This window comes from Telopea speciosissima, chromosome 5 (genome assembly GCF_018873765.1).
Source record: "Telopea speciosissima isolate NSW1024214 ecotype Mountain lineage chromosome 5, Tspe_v1, whole genome shotgun sequence".
Taxonomy (NCBI): domain Eukaryota; kingdom Viridiplantae; phylum Streptophyta; class Magnoliopsida; order Proteales; family Proteaceae; genus Telopea; species Telopea speciosissima.
In genome coordinates, this window is record NC_057920.1 from 17,611,996 (window position 1) to 17,618,368 (window position 6,373).

The following is a 6,373-nucleotide window of genomic DNA, read 5'->3' on the forward strand; positions in this document are numbered from 1 at the left end:
TGACATGTTGGCTATAATGGCGGGGTCGTCCATCTTTTCAAAAATTGACCTCAAGAGTGGGTACCACCAAATTTGGGTTAGACCCGGGGATGAGTGAAAAACAACCTTCAAGACAAAGTATGGACTTTTTGAATGGTTAGTTATGCCCTTTGGCTTATCCAATGCACCGAGCAAGCACTTTCATGAGGATTATGAATCAAGTGCTTCAACTATTCATTAGCAAGTTCTTAGTGGTTTACTTTGATGACATTCTCATCTATAGTAACTCAACGTCTTCCCACTTGGATCAATTGCATCAAGTTTTTGAGATGCTACTGAAGACTAAACTTTATGTCAATCTCAAGAAATGCACCTCCATAAGTGATCAGGTTATCTTCTTGGGATTTGTTGTGTCAGCTCAAGGAGTAGTTGCTGATCCTGAGAAAGTTAGAGCGATTGTTGAATGACCCGAACCTACCAATATTCACGAGGTGCAAAGCTTTCACGGCCTAGTCACCTTCTACAGAAGGTTCATTTATCGTTTTAGTTCCATCATGTCTCCTGTTACAAATTGCATGAAAAGGAAGGAGTTCTAATGGACTAAAAACATTGCCAAGGCCTTTGTGGAGATAAAGAAATTGATTACGGAAGCTCCAGTCTTACGTCTCCTAGATTTCTCCAAAGTTTTTGAAGTCAATTGTGACGCATCTGGTGTCAGAATAGGTGGTGTCTTAGGACAAGGACTGTCACACCCCCATCCCAGACAAGGGATAAAATACATTATAAGGGGTGACTAGGACAACGCTTGTCATCCTATTAAGCTGCCAGGATCACTGACACAGTGTCCCAACGCACAGTCATAACTAATATTAAAACAATATAATATCGAGTGCGGAAAGGAAAATATTACATTCCAAATGATCGGTAGTTTTGCGGAAGCGTATAAAATCAATAATTACAAGATGATCAAAGCCTAGATGATAAATACGTAGTTAATCCATTTTTCATTACCATCTAATAATGATTAACAAGGGTATAATGTAAATGTTTTTACATGGGCCTACGCCTAAAAAAAAAAAAAAAAAGGGAACAAGTCCCTAGAGTTCTCACGGCCCGTAGGCGCAATTGTCACAAGGACACCGTTGCCATGTTCCTCTAACACGACTTCGGCTCCTCTACTGCATCATAATCTAAAAATTGTGTACACGAGGGGTTAGCTCTCCACCGAGCCGAGTGAGGGGATGGGGATGCACAAACACACAATTCACATAGTCCAATGATGCATGCATATGTTAAGTAAATTTTCCACCTAACATCACAACTAAGTCAATGGCATATGCTACGTGACAACCTCGGGAGACACTGTGGGTCACTTAACTTATCGCCACAATGAAACCTCAATTGTCACCGGACCTACGCCGATCGAAGCCTCCAAGACCACTCGGTGCGGACCCACGATAACCAATACTACCATGACGGCCTCTCCCACCTCCACGAGAATCCGGTGTGCGATTACCCAACACCTAAACCCCTGTTGGTAAGGGTCGTAGCATAAGGGTGTAAAATCCTAGCCACGACTACATGCAAGTCCTATCGCCCGAGAGGTAATCCGGCGCATCAACTTTTCATCCGGTTTAGTGCCCGGATACAAGACGGCACGCGCATACGATTCAACATGACATTCAACATAATTTCTTCATAAATATATATATTATCCAGGGGAGCCACTAGCACCCACCGACAAGAGACCCATCAAAGTAAAGCATCTCCAATTAACATCATAACATTCATATATAAAAGTATGCAATATGCGCAAGCATGCTTAATAATTTATAATGATGACATAATATACAATGCAATAATAATATCAAGCCCAAACAACCAAACCCACTCACTATTTGTGTTATGTCCCGATGTTATGAGTTGTCGCGCAATCAAGTAACACGTCACAAGATGAAAACTTTAAACCTAAATAAAGAGTGCAAACAGGATTAATTAAGTAAAGGGACGGATCCCCAAAAGGTCTCCCATTAATCATTTAAGTATAAGGTTTGAAGTGAAGTGGTTGCGTGTGTGGTTTCATGCCCAAATTTGCAACCACATGTAAATCCTAGGAAACCCGGGGCCCGTGACAGTTTTAGTCAAGGTCGAATGCGAGATGTGGTTTAAAACGAATCCAGTGTAAATCCTAGGAAACCAGGGGCCCGGATGCGTTTTAGTCAAGGTCGGATGCGGATGTGGTTTTTAAAATCGAATCAGAGTGTAAATCCGAGCTTCACAGGGGCCTTTTCGGGAGGTAATTTCGGGGTGGTTTCTTGCAGTCCGAAACCACATGTAAATCCTAGCTAACCAGGGGCTTAGGATAGTTTTAGTCAAGGTCGGATGCAGATGTGGTTTGTAAAATGAATCCGAGTGTAAAACCACATACCGCAGAATCGAAAATTAAAGGGTTTCTCACTAGGGATTCATTTTCCAAGGGGTTTAAAGGTAGGGAGGCTTCAAGAAAGCTTCCTCCTAGGTCCATTAGGATTCTAAGACCTCATTAGGTCCATGTAATCCCATGGATTTAAGAGAAAACAAAGAGAACCTAAATTAGGACATAATATGGTAGAAACCTTAAATTTCTTAAATGGAAAGAGATTACTTAGGCTTAGGGCTTGTAATGGAGTGAAATAACTCCACCATAGTCTAGGTTTAGAGGTTCCATCGATTCCTTAGGTTCCAAGAGAACCCTAGGTCGAATTTCTCCCATTTTCCAAACCCCAAAACCCAAAATAGAAGAAAAGAGATGGGATTGAATGGCTTACCCACCCCAAGGTAGAAGGCTCCATGTTGAGGCTCCAAGAAGTGATCTTCAAACCTCCAACCAAGATTCTCCACCCTTCTTCCTCCTTTTCTCCTTCCTTCTTTCTTCTTTCCTTCTTTCTTCTTTCTTCTCTTCTCCTTTCTTTCTCTCCTCTTTCTCTCTTCCACGATTTAGGCTAGATGGGAGAAGAAATGAAAATGAATCCTTCTCCCCCCCCTTTGTCTTATTTATAGAAAATGGGCTTGGGTCCTTTAAGTTAAATGGGTCAAATAGTTAAATGGGTGGATCCAAGATAAATGGGTCATTAGGCCAAATGGGTAGTTTAAGTTAAATGGGTCAAGAGGGCTTAATGGGTTGACCCATGGTCTTATTTAGGGTACAGGAATGGGTTAACCCATCTTTGGGTCAAATAGAGTTAAATGGGCCTGCCCACAACCTTAATTAGGGAAAAGCCCATTCTTAGATGGATTCATAAGAGATGGGTATAAGTCCCCAATGTACTTCCTAAAGGTCGTGGGACCCGAACTTAAATTATTCCCTTCTCTCATGAAATAGCTCGAGCGGTTCAAGCCCGGACCCGCACTTCGAGGTTACCAAGGGAAGAATAATTAATAAGACTTGAGGCTAGAACTTACTTTTCCATTGCCATGGTGAGTCAATGGTAAGCCCGTATCATGATCAATAATTTGTAATCGGGTTTGACCACCGTGAGAAAACTCACCAAGACGCGGGCGTGATAACCACACGCCACGGGAAGAAATAATAATTAATTATGATCCGGGGTGCGGGTATAACAAGGACACCCGGTTGCTTATTTCAGTGAAAAGCTATATGAGACCAAGCAACGTTATTCCACATATGAAAAAGAATTATATGCGGTTGTGCAATCTCTGCGATATTGATGACATTACTTATTACTGCAAGAGTTCGTATTGTTTTCAGATCATCAGGCCTTGAAATACTTAAGTGCCCAGAAAAAGCTCAATCAGAGGCACGCTAAGTGGATTGAATTTCTTCAAGAGTACACCTTTGTACTCAAACATTGACCTGGTGTTGAAAACACTACAACAGATGTTTTGAGCCTAGTCAATCTTTTGCTCAAGCACATGAGTGTTAGGCATAGGACTAATGTATTGCTCCAAACAATGAGCATTGAGGTAGTAGGATTTGAACGAGTCAAGGATCAATATCCAACTTGCCCTGATTTTAGTGAGGCTTTCACTTCTGTAGGTAAAGATCCTCCTATTAATCATTCAGATTTTCTATTAAAGGATGGGTTCCTGTTTAAAGGAAATAAGCTATGCATTCCCAGGACCTCACTTCGAGACTACTTGATTTGGGAATTGCATGCTGGAGGAGTTGTCAGCCATTTTGGTCGAGACAAGACCATTAACCTTATTGAAGATCGTTTCTTTTGGCTCGGCCTGAAAAAGGATGTCTCTCGAATTGTGGGTCAGTGTCACACATGTCAATCTGCTAAGCAACAAAAGAAGAACACAGGCTTATACACTCCCCTTCTTGTGCCACATATCCCATGGCAAGACCTTAGCATGGATTTCGTACTTGGTCTTCCCAAGACTTCAAGGGGCTATATGACTCTATCTTTGTAGTCGTGGATCGATTTTAAAAATGGCACATTTCATCCCATGTTTAAAAACCTCTGATGCATCCATTATGGCCAAACTCTTTTTCAACAAAGTCGTCAAATATCATAGTCTGCCTTTAACCATAGTGTCTGATAGGGATGTCAAATTTACAAGCCACTTTTGCCGAACCTTATGACGAATGATGGGTAGTAAGCTCCGTTTCTCCACTGCATTCCATCCCCAGACTGATGGTCAAATAGAAGTCATGAATAGGAGTCTCAAAAATCTGTTGCGTTGTTTGATTGTAGAGTATCTTACTAGTTGGAATAGAGTCCTCACCCAAGCAGAGTTTGCATTCAATAGTTCTAAAAACCGGACCACTGGTATGTCTCCTTTCAATGTCTGTCTAGGTTACCAACCCAGAGCACCCGTTGACGTTGTCCCAATCATGTTTTAGCTCTAGAACCTCCCCATCAGCCGAGTCTTTTGCACATCATATACATGATTTGCATGCAGGTATAAGGCAGCAGATAGCTTTGAGTAATGACCAATATAAGTCTAGAGCCGATGTGCATCGATGACCGCAGATATTTGAGGAAGGTAATATGGTGATGGTGAGAATCAAATCACAACGATTCACCAAAGGAAAAGCGACCAAATTACATGCTCGTAATGCCGGACCATTCAAAATTCTCAAAAGGGTGAGTGCAAATGCTTATGTCCTGGAATTACCTTCTGATATGGGAATCAGTAACATCTTCAATGTTGAAGATCTTGCCCCTTACCACAGCACCCCTACTGATGCTCCTTTCTACCCCGATGACTTTGAGGACTTTCCATTTATTGTTGATGACACTTTAGTCCCTACCCCTCCACTTCCACCCACCCTTTGCCTCCTGTGCCCGAAACTGTTAAAGGAACAGAAGAAGTTGAGGATATCCTTGATGAAAGGATTGTTTCTTCGCGTGACGGAGGAACCCGAGAGTTCTTAGTTAAGTGGCGTAATCACCCAAAGATTGATTGCACTTGGATTCCTATCGAGGAGTTTCGACAGCTAAAACCCGACATGCTTGAGTGCTACTTGAGTTTTTATTCACCGGATGTGAACTCTTCAAAGCTCGGGAGAGTTGATGGGGACATCAGTCCCATTCCAAAAGACTTTCGAAGAGTTTACCAATGAAGATTGCGCAGATATCTTCAGCTTGGATCAGGCTCACTTTGGTTGGATGGAGATTTCTTTTGTAATGGATTGTGGTGCTGATCTGGAGGAGTGCTTTTGCTGGCCTAAGTTATTTTAATCTTTTATTGTAATTTGGGTCATCTGTAATTTTGGTTCAATTTGGTTCAGTTTTTGGTTCAATTTGTGGTTCTTTTGTAATGTTGGTCCGGGCCCAAGCCCACTTGGACCAGTTCTTTAAGTTCTTTGAGTCAAAGACTATTGGGCTTTTTGTAATTTTGGTCCAGGCCCAGGCCCACTTGGACCAACCCTTTAAGTTGTTTGAGTCAAAGACTAGTTGACTTCTTGGAACTTGTGCTCCATTAGTTTTAGGAATCAACTCAGTTGTTGGGTGTGTTTCCCTATGTGTTGGTCTTCCCAAGGGGAGGTCAATAATTTTCTATTGTTTTGTTTCTCTATTTAAGTTGTGTACAGGCCATTCGGCCAAGTTATGTTGAATGAAAATGAAAATTTTTTGGACTCTTGAAAGCTCCTATTCTTTCTCGCGTGAAGCAGCCTCTCCCCCCCCCCCCCTTCATCTCTCTCTCTCAAGTGGATTAGCATCTTCTTCTTCTCTCCTCTGTTCCGGCAGCACAACAGGTAAGTGATTTATGTTCTTCCCCCCCCCCCCTTCTTCTTCCCCTCTTCTCCAGCCAAGCATGCTCAGTTTTTTCTTCTTTTTTTCTGTTTATCACATCACCTACCTACCCTATTCCCCTACCCGAATGCATGCTCATCACCACCCTTCCCCTTCCTGTCGTATTTACTAATAAAAAATCGGAAACT